The sequence below is a fragment of the Bidens hawaiensis genome, unplaced genomic scaffold, assembly GCF_021521415.1.
Source record: "Bidens hawaiensis isolate Kalapana, Puna unplaced genomic scaffold, B.hawaiensis_p1.1 tig00011901_1, whole genome shotgun sequence".
Taxonomy (NCBI): Eukaryota; Viridiplantae; Streptophyta; class Magnoliopsida; order Asterales; family Asteraceae; genus Bidens; species Bidens hawaiensis.
Genome location: NW_027491954.1, coordinates 377,197 through 391,989, shown reverse-complemented (window position 1 = coordinate 391,989; position 14,793 = coordinate 377,197). Strand labels below are relative to the sequence as shown.

At 36.7% G+C, this 14,793-nt stretch overlaps 3 pseudogenes; 2 read left to right on the top strand and 1 right to left on the bottom strand.

Moving 5' to 3' along the window:
• Positions 1–3,069: 3,069 nt before the first annotated feature.
• LOC143539557 (protein CANDIDATE G-PROTEIN COUPLED RECEPTOR 7 pseudogene) lies at positions 3,070–4,605 on the bottom strand (annotated as a pseudogene).
• Positions 4,606–6,882: 2,277 nt separating this feature from the next.
• On the top strand, positions 6,883–8,224 carry LOC143539538 (protein CANDIDATE G-PROTEIN COUPLED RECEPTOR 7 pseudogene; annotated as a pseudogene).
• Positions 8,225–10,753: 2,529 nt separating this feature from the next.
• LOC143539537 (protein CANDIDATE G-PROTEIN COUPLED RECEPTOR 7 pseudogene) lies at positions 10,754–12,123 on the top strand (annotated as a pseudogene).
• The last annotated feature ends 2,670 nt before the right edge of the window (positions 12,124–14,793 follow it).

The following is a 14,793-nucleotide window of genomic DNA, read 5'->3' as shown; positions in this document are numbered from 1 at the left end:
AGTTTCAAACCAATCGAGTTGAGTCACCAAGTAATCGAGTCGAGTCAACCCTATCGAGTCGAGTCATCCCAATCGATTCGAGTCAACCCATTCAACTCGATTCGTTCCAGTCGAGTCATCCATTCGACTTGATTCGTTCTAGTCAAGTCGAGTCATCCATTCGGCTCGATTCGTTCCAGTCGAGTCATCCATTCGACTCGACTCGAAACTTGTTTTTCCAGTCTTTCCATTCTGGTCACTTCCTTACGTCCCGTTATGCCCGTTTTACTGCTAAATGAGCTCTGGGCCATAACAAATTCATTCTCTTGCTTTATCAAGGTCTGAACACCACTAGATCATCCCGACTTAACCCAACAACTTGTTTACCAAAAGTTTATATTTTTCTTATCCTATAGTGCCCGATTTGTTAGTATTTTAGTGTAATTGGATTAACTAGTTGATCAATTTAATCATAATAAACATTAAGCAAGTTCGGGGATGTGTGAAGTACACACTTGCTTTAGTTTATTGTGATGTTAGGGGCGAAGCCCCTAACGAACGGGGTCCAGGGGCAGCACCCCCGGTTGCAGGGTTCTAGGGGCGGCAGCCCCTAGCAAGGTCCAAGGGGCAGCTTCATTAAAAATTCATTAGAAAAATGAATTTTATTATTATGTTACACATAATCATAAGTATTATTTGAAGTTATTTATTAATGATTTTTAAATTTTGAATAGATAACTACTTGAAGCAGTTATCTTGAATACAACTGCCCTGGTGATATATATGTTATTGGATTGATCGATAGACGCTCTGGTTCATCTTCCTCACAAAAATTCCAAACGAAATTTTTGTCTCAATTTAGAGTTTTATCCGATTAAAGTGTTTTGGAGAACCACCAAAATAACTTTTAATCTGAAAGTTATCACACGACTCTCTAAATAATCCAGGTTGCTATATTGAAATCCCCAACACGATTTGCCTTAGTGTCGGATCTTAAAACAAACCAATATCAAAAACCTAACCTTTATACTAAAAACACACCTTTCTTGGATTTCGGTTCGGATATGGACCAATACGTGGATCTAGACGTGTTTTATTGTTGTTGATGATGCTTGAACACAAAATCTTCTTGGTTTCTCTTGGATCTCGGATCCAGATGAGAGGAAGGAGTGTTTGTGTGTGTTTTTGAGTGTGTGTATGGAGCCAGAAGGTGATGGAATCAAAATGTTAAAGTTTTAGGAGGATTTAAAGAGTTTAAATACTCCAGGCCTATGGACCTTAGGCCCGTAACCATTCATAAGTCCATGTATTATTTCTAAGCCTACCACTCAATTTGATTCTTATTTAACATACTTAAATAACAACACATATTTTAAATAATAAAACTTTCGTTAGTTATTATTTTCAAACGAAGGATGTTACAACTGGTGATTAAATGTTGGAATTGGTGTTCTCGGAAATAAATCATGACAAAGATGGTTTTGGAATCCTCATCTTTTCATGGGGTATCCTCGGTTCTCAAACAAGGCGCTACAAATCTACAATGATGGTCTTGGAATCTCCACTTATACTTGGTGGATCACTTTGGTGTGGGTGAGTTACTGGGTACGAGACTTCGAGCATATCGTATTAGAGGTAGCCCATCAGTTTTTGTTGGGATATTTTGGTGAGCCCTAATAAACGAAAGCCTGCACAATAATACTAAACTTGCATGTGGCTTCTTATTGTTCAATAGAGGATGAAAGGTTTTTGGATAGTGCTAGAATTTTCACTGAATAATATCTTAAAATAAAAGTAAGGAGAACGTTGTTGATAAGTGGTTTATTGAAGAGTATGGGGAAAGCCTTGGCATGAATACCATAGTGCTCCTGCTTGAGCTAGCCACATTGGACTTCAACATGGCACAAGCAATTTATGAAGCTATTTCGAATCATTCAACATGTCTATGAAGTTCTACCATTAAAAGGCTACATGAACCATTAAGAGGTGTTTTTTTAATGAACCAAACACACTTTACCCCCTATCAATTTAGATATAGTCTCTTAATAGTTATAGGAGCTTGAAATAATACAAGTGAAAATCTCTCTTCTTCTTTGGGAGTTTGAACTTATTATTTACATAAATTGAAATATTAAAAATTTATTATACTTTGCATTTAATTGCAAAATTCGCTAGAAAAATTATCTACGTTCGCAAAGCGGCCACAAAATGGGATTACGATTGAAGGTTTTTGCCACCGCAATTTTGATGGCAAAAGGCCATTTGCGACATATTTGTGGCCAAAAATACAGTCGCAAACACTAAGTAGCTAAAAAAATAACAAAAAACCATGGCAAACGTCGTAGCAAAAAAAAAATTATCAACAAAATGAATAGCAACGAGCCAAATTTATAGTGAAACTTGTTGCAGGTTTTGGTAGTTGCGATAATATACTTTTATCAAATCTTCTAATTGGTCTTTTAAAAGTTCGTCATTCGGTAATTCGCATAACTGTAAATTTATCTAAATTTCATACTTTTAACTAGGTTTCTTATTTTTAAGAGTGTTTAAAACTCAAATGTAGATTCATACGAGAGCTAGTTTGTTTCTCATTTGAAACAATAATTTGGATTCACACATGAATTTGTATAGTGGCGTACCTTTAGTTAACATTAGTAAAACAGTTTCAATTCAAGTATGAATTGTGGATTTAGTTACACGTTCTCGTATTCATGTGTGATCTCTGTTTAGAAAATATCTTGTATTTTGAGACCCGCCTGAACTTACAGTATCTTGAAAACAACATAACCAAACTTGAACGGCTGTTGAGATATAAAAGTTACGCGCATTTGCATTACTAGGTGAAGACGCATCATCTGAATCCGATGAAACGTCACTGTTACGTGCATATCTGTTATGCGCAACCTTTGAACTAGATGATGAAGGCATCATCTAAAGCAGAATTGATAAATTAAGTGTTAAAAAAATATTTGAAGTATACTTTTATAAAAGCTTGAAACATAAAAAAAGAAAGCAGCCCTTGCTTGGGCCAACCATATGCAGTAAACAAATCAAGAACAGCGTAAGACAGATAGATATACAAAATGTTAAACAAAGTAACAAACACTATCATATAATCCCATAGTTGATATAACACAATATAAACAAAAGGTAGCATAAAATTGTTCAATGAAAAACTACTTAAAAGAAATAGTTGTCAACTCACATTGTATCACCTAGAAAGTAATGAGACTCACAAAACAAGAAAACATCCACCATATGAAGTTTCAAAGCTCAAATTCTTCATCCTTTAGAGCCAACTCAGCTGCTTCTTCATCTTCCTCATCAAGAACAAAGTACTCGTTTTTCTCAACCGGTCTAAACATATAAAACATCACCAAATAGAACGCAAAACTAGCTATCTCCTCTGCCGCATAAGCCACCCACTGGTACTTATAAGCAGCAATCGTCCTCAGCGCAAAAACAACAATCCTTGTAAAGTACAAATAGCCGATAACCACTATATAAAACTGCCTAAAAAGCGTCAATTTCGCCAAATTCCTAGCAGCTTTCCCATCAGTCTTAGACGTCTCCCTCAACGACCTGATCGACCACACAATCGGGAAGATAATCGCGCAACAACAAATGATATCCACCAACAAAAACACCTGGTTCCAAGTAACCCAATCCTTAATAAACGGTCCCGTCTCCCCAATCACTATTGAAGCCACATTAGCCAAAACCTGAAGCGGGATCACAATCATCAAAACCTTCTTCTCCTTCTCTTGCAAGAACGGTTTCAAAAACGACCATCCGGTCCCAATCAACACAATCACCGTAAACAAAAGCACACCCCTAATAAACTGAAACAAATAAAACAACACATCCCACCCATGAGGCGTCCCGGTAACCTTCACATAATGTTTATCCTCCGCCCCGCAGATCAAATTAAGTGCTTTCATAACAAGCAACCCGCCCATTAACAAATGAACCCGGTGAACCGTTCTCCGGTTTTTAAAGCACACAGAGACCCAAAACCCTAGAAAACATAAATAAATTATAGAGAATATAAAATACAAAGAAGGCAACTGAGTCAACCCGGCGGATAGATAATCCTTAGTGGTCCCATCATCGAAGTTATACAGCTCTGTACGAACATCCATGGTGACTAGCGATTGAGGATTACAATTGGCGAAGAAGAGTGAGTATTCGTTAGGGTTAGTAACAGGAAACGATTTATGAAATGAGGAATGAGGCGGGAGCGATAGATCTCGGAAGTTGAATAAGATTGAGATGAATTTGGAATACATAACGCAGAAATTAGGGTTTTGTTGGTATTCGAATTGGACTTGGATGAGTGATTCTTCGGATAGAAGGAAGAAACCTAGGCGTGATGGGTCGGGTTGGGATGCGGGTGAAGTGACGGATACGGAGGTGACGGAGACGGTGACGTTGCCGGTGTGGGTGAACCCGAACCGCTCGAAGAGGATCATGGGGCGGTCGTCGGATCGGATCTTGAGGGATTTGATTTCGGCGGTGGATGGAGTGGTGTGGAGGATGAAGAGGAGTAGGATGGGGAGGAAGGTCCTCATTTTGGGTCGCCGGTGGTGGATTATGGTGGCGGTGGTCCAAATGAGGAGTGAAATAGAGATCGGAAGGTGTGATGTAGATGTGAACCGTTGGATCAACAAGCCCACCAAACTTTATATAATATAAATCAAGGAAAATGGCGAAAATAAACATTTTGACCTATGTAAAATTACTAACATGGGACATTGAATTTTAGTGAGAGGTGAATCCATGAATGTTCGTTAAGGGTAGGGGCGTTTAAACGTTTGAACTCGTTCGTCGCTCGTTAATAAATTGCCCGGAAAATGTTTGCTTGTTTTTTCATATGATTGTAAACGAGCTGCCCTGCTCGGTTTGGTTTGTAAACGAGCCAAGCAACGAGCGAAGGTCTATTCGGTTCGGTTCGGCTCGGCTCGAATATATTTTATTTATTTTATATATAAATAAACAGACACCAAATATAAAATATAAGCATACAATTTTTTTAAACTCTTTTAAATTTTTCATATTCCGCTAATTTTATAGTTTCGTTAGTTCGATTCAAGTTTTTGGAATACTAGAAGTTTGTTTATATGCTCATTATATCTCACTTAAAACCATTTTCTCCTAAATTTACAACTTTCTACACGTTTGTTAAAAAACTGCTAACTTGTTTACAAAATATATTATTTACATTTAAACTTGTTTCTTATTGAAACTTCTAGAGTGAAAAAGAAATAAAAAAATGCTCGAATATCGCTCGATGTTCGATTGAAAAATGGCCGATTCGATTTTCGCTCGTTTCGGTTTTCGCTCGGTTCTAATTTCAGTCGTTCGGTTGTAAACGAGCCAAGCAACAAGCAAGCCTTCGCTCGGTTCGGCTCGGCTCGGCTCGTGAACAGCCCTAGTTAAGAGGGGAAAATGAATTGGATAAAAAAATGGGTCGTCTTAAAAGAGAACTGGGACAACCCATCATTCTAGAGCCCCAAAGCTTAATGAACTTTCGGAACCCTTTTCCGAACTTCATTATTACAAACATACATGACAAAAAGAACGGTTCCAGGTCGGACCGCTTTATAAATGATCAAAACAATTATATAAGAGAATAAATAAACGCTTTGTTTTTGTTGTGAATACATCACCAATTCACTAAACGAGTAAATAATTAAAAAGAATAAATAAAACTTAAAAAAGTGATAACATTAACAACGATTACATAAAAAAAATCATTATAAGTAAGCTTAAATACAAATAAACCAAACCAACACCAATTTAGATGGTTTCATGGTTTAAAACTGAACCATAAACACCCTTAAATATACTTCACTATACTAAACAAATAGAACTAAACCAAGAAAGAAATAATAAATAAACAAATTACAAAACGTTCGGGGATAAATATGACACAAAGTATAATTAAAGATGGGAATATAATATAGTTAAATGCCCTAAAACATTAGTTTAAAATTTAGAAAAAACTTAACAATGTTAAGTTTTTTTTTTTCCTAACAGATGTCCAATGAAAACAATTAATGTGAAAGGTAATACCGCTAACAACTATTTTCTGATTTGAGATTATTATCGGTCAACTTTAAAAAGATTAGATTGCGTATTTACACTCATGATTCCACACTTTAATTGACTTGACGTTGAAACAATCAGGCGGTTGCCACTTGTCAATGGAGAATGGGTTGGAGTGGTTATTTAGATGATTTTTCTAAATTTTAGAAATGAAGATAGATATAGAGAACCTATTAGGAATGCTCTAAGTTCCGTATTTCTAGTCTCTTGATAGATTTTTGAACCATATATAGTCTCACTGTTAGATTGAAGTAATTCAAGTTAATATGCAATCTTAAGCAGATATGAAGTTCTCTAGATAACAAGAAAGTGGGTGAACCCATTAGGAATGTTCCTTTTTGTGAAACAGCAAAGTTGTTGTTTTCATGTGTTAAACGCACCACATGATAATGAGTGAACCATCATAATGATTGTGGTGAAACATATATAATAAGTACTAAGGATCGCTGCATCTTAGCTAAGCTATTACAGATTAACAGAATAACAGTAACTTATTAGTTATCATCAACCTAATTTAATCAACTCTTCTTCCTAGATTTCAAGTATACGGTTGGCGGGATTAACCCTCCAAACCCAACTCGAACTAGCTTTACGTCTGAAACTCTTAAATTTTTTAAAGATCCATATGCTGAAAAGTCGAAGTCGTGTAGACCCAAGATATCATGGTGTACATTAACAACCATTTAATTCTCAGCCGTCCAAAAAGTAGAAATAAAACATTTACTTCGTAAGTTCTGCTGTACATCTCTATTTTAAGTGATCAATGGTATCTCCCTGAAGTTTGATTGCTTGAACCATTGCCTCACTTCGGCGGACGCCACCGGAGAATTTAAAAATGAGGGTTTTATGGTCAACTGTCACCACTTTCCTCCTCATACTTTTCACTGCTCCGTCCACATCGATCAAAATTCAATCCAATAACAAACCTATGATCCTCCTCGAGAAGTTTCCATTCACGCATACCAGCATTATCACTGTCTCCATCTCCAACGTGTCGGTATCGCAACCTGACCCCTCACGCCAAGGTTTCTTCCTTCTCTCGGAAGAATCACTGATCGAATTCATTCTCGAACTTAAACAAAACTCTAGTTTATGCGTCTTGGATTCCAAGCTGGTCGTGCCTTTTTTCAGTTTGCGTGAATCTTTCAACGGATCATACTCGGTGACCTACCACGGAAACTACTCTCTCTTCTTCGCCAATTGCAACCCCGTATCACTCATCACCATGGACGTCCACACGGAGATGATCAATCATGATTTTGCCACAAATAACTATCTACAGCAGAGCTTAAACAGCTTCCGTCTTTATACTTCATCTTCTCCTTACTTTATCTGTGTTTTCTAGGGTTTTGGATCCTTGAGTGCATTAGAAACCAGGGATCTGTTCACCAGCTTCATTTATTAATGGGCACATTTCTTTTCATGAAGTCACTTACCTTGTTATGTGCCGCGGAGGATAAACATTATGTGAAAGTCACAGGCAATTCTCATGGATGGAATGCTTTGTTTTACATATTTCACTTTATAAACTCTATGCTTTCGTTCACTGTGATCCTGTTGGTCGGTTTCGGATGGCCGTATCTGAAACCATTCCTGTTGGAAAAGGAAAAGAACCTTTTGATGATCGTGATCCCGCTTCAGGTTTTGGCTAACGTAGCTTCCATAGTGATCGATGCAACTGGCCCGGTTTTTGAAGACTGGGTGATGTGGAATCAAGTGTTTTTGTTGGCAGACTTTATCTGTTGTTGTGCGGTCATCTTCCCCGTTGTGTGGTCGATCAGTTCGTTTTCGACGACTGATGGGAAGGGTGCTAGAAATTTGTGCGTGGCGGTTGTTGGTTATTTGTTGTTCACAAGGTTTGGTGTTTTTGCACTGAAGATTATTGGTGAAGTTTATAAGGATCCATGGGTGTGTAGTGCAGCGGAGGAAATTGCTAGGATTGTGTTCTATTTGGTGATGTTTTACATGTTCTTGCCAGTTGAGGACTACTTTGTTCTTGGTGATTTAGGTGACCCTGAAGAAGCTGGTTATGAGATGATTCACGGATGAAGAGTTTCAGCTTTGTTCTTGTGTTCGATTTATTGGTGTTAAACTTTACTTTTGTATATGGTGTATAATAACATTCAAATTTTGGATATGTACATGTTGCGTGATATGAACTTTAGAATCGTTTGTGCATCTAATGGTTCATTGTCGGGTAGCTAAATGGTTTTGATCAATTATTCATGCATGGGTTAAGTTGCCCGTCTCATCTTATTTCGTTACAGTGAGGAAAATATTGGAGAATCCCAACTAACGTAAGAACAATTAGGAATGTGTGACAATTCAAGCAATTTCGATAGTAACTTGGATGATTTGGATATCAAGGAATCATATTTTTGATAGCAAACCTTTCTTGTTGGACAATTTGGTGAATGATATCAAAGCTATCTCATTTTTTTTCTGGTTCAAACAAAGGAGAAAAAGATTGAGTTCGGAGTGAAAGTAATTGTGTAAATTTACTTTTATCAGTTTTTGTTTATAGTATGTTTCTTTTTCTGTTTAAATTTTTTTTTCTTTGCTAACCGTCTTTTTTTTGGTTTTATAATATTGGCCTTTAAAAGAATGTACCGTGCAAAGTTACGTGCATGTAGTTTAAATAAGGTAAGCACATGTGGACTATGGGTATGTACTTTCACGAACTATACATGCATACATACATGCGCGTTTGCGCGCGCGCACACATATATATTAGATGGGTGTCTGCACGATGCAAAAGGAAATAACCTTGGTAATCACGTTATAGATTTATGAGTGCTTCTTGTTTCGTTTGTAACCGTGAAACCATTTATTGGGATAAGTAGATTCATAGTTCTTATTTTAAACTCAATTTAATATCGAAGTACAAACAAAAACAGAACCTAACCATTGTTAGTGGTTTGGTTTTTGGGTTTCAATTTTCAAAAGTTTAGTTTCAGTTTTCGGTGACCAAAAACCCGTTAATAATGGCTTTGCTCATTGTTTAATTTAAAACCATCAAAACCGGACGGCAAACGCCTATACGTATAATTTTAATTTTTTAACTGAAAAGAAACTATGACAATATCATAGTCAAATTAAGGAGAATTAAATGCTCGTTTTTATAGTGCAATTTTTTTTAAAAAAAAATATTAACCTACGAAAAAGTTATGGCCGTTTAAAAATTGTGAGTGTATTTGGGTTAAAAATAAAATTATAAAGAATAAATGATTATAAAATGAAACACCAAAGTTATAACTATTCTTTAAATTTATACAAACTGATTAAAGTTAAAGGGCAAGGTTGTAACTATTTTGGAGAAAAATGAAGAACACGTAGATTGAAGGCTAGAATGACCACTTTACACTCATTTGAGGTTGTACCATGAGTTTAAACAATTGTAAATTCCTTAAATCTACGTCTTAATTTGCTCATTACTCTTATATTATATATAGTATAGATATATATTATTTTCGGTAATTATTAACAAATAAAAAATGAAAAAAATAAAAAATTAAAAAATTAATTTTTAAAGCAGTTTTCAATTATTTTAGTGGTTTTTTCATCATGGGGTAAAAGAACTCCCAACAACTTTCTCCCTTTTGCCTATGCGGAAGACTTAGGCCATCCAGATGATTAAACAATATATCCTCAACTTTTCAGTTCTTAAAGCCGGCTATAGTTAAACAATTATCATCGGTTCAAACAGCTTATCTTCAAAAGAATATTCTTTAATCCAATGATACTTTGCATCGATTTGTTTTGTTCTTTATAAAACACAAAATTCTTTGTTGGGTGAATAATACTTTGATTATCACAAAATTCTTTATAAAACACAAAATTCTTTGTATGACCTTTATCTTTGCATAGTGATGTTGAATAAAGCCGGGCTCTATGAGAAATCTTTTCAATACCGGACAAAACAACACACTTTGTAGTGACTTCCATAACATAGCTCCTCTTACAAATTCAACAAATATCCATATCCATAAGTGGATTTTTTGGTGCCCTTATTTTTCTCCATATTAGAATTCTAATGACAAGGATCTTTTTCTCGTTTCCAAATATTGTACCCAATTTAATATATAAAGATCCTCTTAATCGCTTTCAAATGCTTAATTCTTAGCTGGACTAACCATGAATCGACTAATGACACTTGCTACAAAAACAACATCAATGCCCGGTACTAAATTTGTATTAAGTAGGGGCTGAGCGGCTGAGGCTCTTGGATCTCGACAAGGCACTGCCTCAAAATCCGTCAAACGATAATTGGTTTTTTCTTTTTCCCCGGACAGAAGTGACAGTTATCTCATATTTATCTATCGATTGATTATATGTAAGTTAGATTTATCAAAATTATCTATATTAAATTTATCAACTTTTCTTCCTACACTTGATGTTCATGGTTGACGAGATTGACCAAATCCAAACCAAAATTCACGTCTGCAACCCGTAATTTTCAAACATGACGACAAAGTGTAGAAGTGTATAACTATAACATCGAAAAGTCATAAGTCAACTTGACCAAGTTCACAAATTATCATCGTCCACTTAATTGCTTAGTTACTTCTCGATTTGATCCTGCGGTCCATAATATTCTGCCCACTGGCCAGTGGCCACATCTCTATTTATCTCCCTTGTTTTGTTTAATTTGAACAACCACCTCACACCATCGTCACCCACCGGAGACTTCAAAAAAATGAGGATTTTATGGTCAACTCTCACCGGTTTTCTCCTCCTCTTCTTCCTTCTCACTACTCCGTCCACCGCGGAGATCAAATCAATCAAAATTCAATCCGATAACCGACCTATGATCCTCTTCGAGAAGTTCTCATTCACACACACCGGTAACATCAGCGTAGCCATCTCCGGTGTGTCCGTCACCTCCACGGTATCACAACCCAATCCCACACGCCTAGCTTTCTTCCTCCTCTCGGAAGAATCACTGACCCAAGTCCTCCTTGAATTTCAACAAAACATTAACTTCTGCGTCGTGGATTCCAAGTTCATTTCACTTCTTTTCACGTTCCGAGATCTTTCTCCTCCGCCTAACTCGTCGTTTCGCAAATTGTACCCCGTGACCTACCCGAGTGAGTACTCGCTCTTCTTCGCCAACTGCAACCCAGAATCACTAGTCTCCATGGACGTACATACTGAGATGTCCAATCATGATGGTGCTACAAATAACTATCTATCACCCGGGCTTACACAGCTTCCGTCTTTATACTTCATCTTTTCGTTACTTTATCTTTCTTTTCTTGGCTTTTGGATCTATGTGTGCTTTAGAAACCGGCGATCGGTTCACCAGCTTCATTTAATAATGGGCGTGTTGCTTATTATGAAAACGCTTAGCTTGCTTTGTGCCACGGTGGATAAACATTACGTGAAGGTTACAGGGACTTCTCATGGATGGAATGTTTTGTTTTGCATATTTGAGTTTATGAATTCCGTGCTTTCGTTTGCTGTGATCGTGTTGATTGGTTCCGGATGGCCGTATCGGAAACCGTTCCTGTTGGAAAAGGAAAAGAAGGTTTTGATGATTGTGATCCCGCTTCAAGTTTTGGCTAACGTAGCGTCCATAGTGATAGGTGAAACTGGTCCTTTTATTCAAAAATGGGTGATATGGAATCAGGTGTTTTTATTAGCAGACTTTATCTGTTGTTGTGCTGTCATCTTACCCGTTGTGTGGTCGATCAGGTCGTTTGTGAGAACTGATGCGAAAGATGCTAGAAATAATGTGAAAGAATTTAAGGTGTTCTGTGTTGCGGTTATTGGTTATTTGTTGTTCACGAGGATTGGTGTTTTTGCACTGAATATCTTTGTAGTTTATAAGGATCAATGGGTGTGTATTGCAGCAAAGGAAATAGCCAGTATTGTGTTTTATTCGGTCATGTTTTACATGTTCAGGCCAGTGGAGGACTTTGTTCTTAATGATGGAGGTGATTATGAAGAAGCTGCAGAGTTGGTTAAGGGATGAAGAATTTCATCTTCGTTTTGTGTTCGATTTCACATTTACTATCCTTATCTTTGATGTATAAAATTGTGTCTATATTGTTATGATAGTATATTGAGGATGGTTCTAATGAGAATAATGATAACATAACTCATTCCTAAAAAGAGTATTCATTGTTGTAACTAAATTTTGTTCTAATTTTAGTATGCTAAAGGAGTAAAGGGTATTATTGACCATTTACCGTAGCGGATCGAGATGTGCTAAGAAACTTGTTGAAACTTTAAAGAGTCGGCCTAGATGCTCTGTAGCCTTGTCTAAAAGTAAAATAAACGAAGATAGCTTTTGAAGGAGCTTGCAAACCCGCCCATTAGTGTTGCTATGCCTCGGGTCCTGATATTCAGTTCTATGGTGCGGTAAAGTCTATGGCAATCCAATTATATGAAGTGACCAACAATAGCTTAAGCAATAGTTAACACGGATCAGATTACATTCAAACTCAAAAAAAATCATAAATATGTAGTCAAGATGGGTCTCAATGAATCCCATATGTAGATTGTTAATACTTAATTTAGTAGTTGCTATTAAGTGGCTAAATAATGTATTGTTTTTGGTTTTGCAATGAAATACTTTGCATCCAGAATAAGATTCATCATCGTCGTCATACTCAGTATATCCCACCAATAGCAAAGCTACGGTAGGGTCTGAGAAGAGTAAAATATAGACAGTCTTATCTCTACCCCGTAGAAATAGAGAGGCTGCTTCACGTGAGACCCCTGGCTCGTAAAACTGTAGGAATAGAAAGGCTGCATCCAAAATAAGATTGTCATTAATAAAATATAAATAACTTTCTCTGTGGACACCATGAAGGAGGGCAACACTATAACTTTAAGAAATGCAAAAATCGACATATACAAAGGGTCCATGAGACTTGCAGTCGAGAAACGGAGGCGTGTTGAGGCTGTTGAACCAACTTTGTTGTCTGCTAAGAGAGACAACAATCTGTCGCTTATCGACTTTGAACTCATCACGATTGAAGAGTAGAATTTACCCTTTTCCCTTGCCATCGGCTTTCTAGATGCATGTGTTCGATCTTGCATTAACCGGTGGTTTTATTTACAACATATTGTAAGTTTTCTTACCCTTTTACAAGAAATTTCATAAATAGGTATTATAAACTAGTCGTGACGAGTAGTTTGTAGAACCAATTAAAACTTGCCACGTGTCCTTAAACTAACCATAACGAGCACGTTTACTAATCATTTACTCGTCACGACAAGAACCAGTTAAAACTTGTCACGTGTCCTTAAACTAACCGAGCACGTTTACTAATCATTTACTCGTCACGACTAAATAAGTTTCATGTCTCGTAATCAACGCCCACAAGTAATTCATAAGTCCTTTGGTCGCGACGAGTAGATTGTAAGGTTAAACTAGTCGTGACGAGTTAACTACTAATAAACTACTCGTGTAGGGAACGTAAACAGGGTAAATGAGTCATCGCAACTAAAGGACTTATAAATTACTCGTGGGCGTTGATTACGAGGCATGGAACTTATTTAGTCGTAACAAGTAAATGATTAGTGAACCTGCTCGTTACGGTTAGTTTAAGGGCACGTGACAAGTTTTAATTGATTCTACAAACTACTCGTTTGTTATCAAAATTTACTCATCACGACTAGTTTTTAATACCTATTTCTGAATTTTTTTGCAAATGACACCTAAAACTTGAAATTTGTTTTCATAAACGCTTATTTTCGAAAGTTTCCTATTTATCAAAAACAAAATCTATACTCAGTCAAACTCTACTCTATAGGTGATCAAATCGGGTTGGTCAAAGGAACCGGAACCGGTTCAGAACCGGTTCCATTAGTCAACATCACTGTTTAAACCGGTTCCATGGTCGAACCGGTTAGGGAACCGAACCGGTTCCCCAACCCTCGGACCCGGAACCGGTGGAACCGGTTCTGACCGGTTCCTAAACCGGTTCTTACACTGTAACCGGTTCCAACCGGTTACAGTGTAAAATATTATTTTTTTTTTCGTTTTTCGTTTCCGCTGCTTGTGTAGGTGATGATTTGTGTTCTTCTGATTTCTGAAGAGGCTCATGCTACTTTTTTTGTTCACCCACAGAGCAATGGTAAACAACATATTGAACTTAATGCTATGAGTGTCAGCGTGTTTGAATTGATTAGTCTGTATCGTGTATCGTGTAACGGTGAACTTAAATCTGTATCGTGTTACATTTGTTGAGTTTGCTATGTATTATAGTCTTTTGGCTTACGCAAGTCAAATGCTGAATTATAATCAAGAGCGGTGTTATACGATTCGTATTTGTATAACATGTTAAATAAAAAAAACAATTAACATAAAATTCATTTTATTTACTTTAAGAAGTTCAAAAAAAAAATGTTACATGTTTTAAAATATTCAAAAACAAACTAACAAAACATTAAACTTATAAATATAAAGTTGTGACATATTATTTCTAGAAAAGCCTTCTTGTTCGTCGTAATTATTGAGTGGCGACTTATTCATCAGAATTACTTGTAGAAACGCCTTCTTGTTCGTCGTGCACTCGAACATCAAGTGGTGTTTCGTCTTCCAGAGTGGTTACGTGTTGAACACGATCGATTGAGTCCAAGTGATCCTTCAAGCAAATGCACATCTCCACCGACTCCGAATTCAGTCTTGTTCTTCTCACCGATATTACCCTGCCACTAAGAGAAAAAGCAGATTCCGAAGCTACCGTAGAAGCT